We start from the raw sequence: 992 nt of genomic DNA, 5'->3' as shown, positions 1-992 counted from the left end.
TATAATTTTTTATATATGGATTTTCTTTTTACTGTGATGTCTTTTGATGCACCGAAGCCTTTTAATAAGATGTTATCTTAGGATCTCAGTTGTTGATTCTTTGTAGTACTTCTTGTGCAGTTTGGATATTGTGCATGAAGTCTCTGCCTGTAAGTATGTCTTCAAGATTTCTACAAGATTTCTCTTGCAGTAGATTTAGTGTTTCTATTTTAATATGTAGATGTCAGATCCATTTTGATTTTAGTGCATGGTGACAGACATGAGTCTAGTTTTAATCCTCAGCCCTTTTCATCTAGCACCATTTATTAAAGAGATTATCTTTTATCTAATGAACATGTTTGGCCCCTTTATCAAAAAGAAAGTGGCTGATTATCTTTTTAGTTGTTTCTACATCTTCTAATATTCCACTGATCTTTAGGTCAGTCAGCTTTTAGCTAGTATTATGTTGATTTTATCACAGTAGGTTTGTAATATAGTTTCAAGTCAGGAATTGTGATGCCTCCTCCCTTTGCTACCTAGAATTGATTTATCTGTTCTAGTTCTCTTCTGGTTCCAGATGAATTTCAGGAATAATTTCTCTAGATCTATAAAGTATGCTAATGGTATTTTGATCAGGATTGAATTAAATCTGTTTAATAGTTTGGGAAGTATGGCAGTTTTCACTATTTTTGTCCTTCCTTTCTATGTGCAGGAACGATATTGAATTTTAAACTTCAATTTTTTTAAGAGAATTTTTAACTAAGAAGGTCAAGAATGATTTAAATCATTTAATATAGTTTCTACAAATTAAATTTGGATATTTAATACTCTTAACTTTAATATCTTGGATTTCCAACCTGTTGCAAACATTAGTCTGTGGAGGGAGGACCATTTTCTTTTTTCATGTAGGGGTGAGATTTTAGTGGTATTGAATTATTCAAATATCTTCAAATTTTCATTGAATGCCATTACAAAATTTCTGTCTAGCATGATATGGCTACATTTCAATTTCA

This window comes from Octodon degus, unplaced genomic scaffold (genome assembly GCF_000260255.1).
Source record: "Octodon degus isolate 3935 unplaced genomic scaffold, OctDeg1.0 scaffold00172, whole genome shotgun sequence".
In the NCBI taxonomy this organism is placed as follows: domain Eukaryota; kingdom Metazoa; phylum Chordata; class Mammalia; order Rodentia; family Octodontidae; genus Octodon; species Octodon degus.
Note: the sequence above shows the minus strand (reverse complement) of the source record.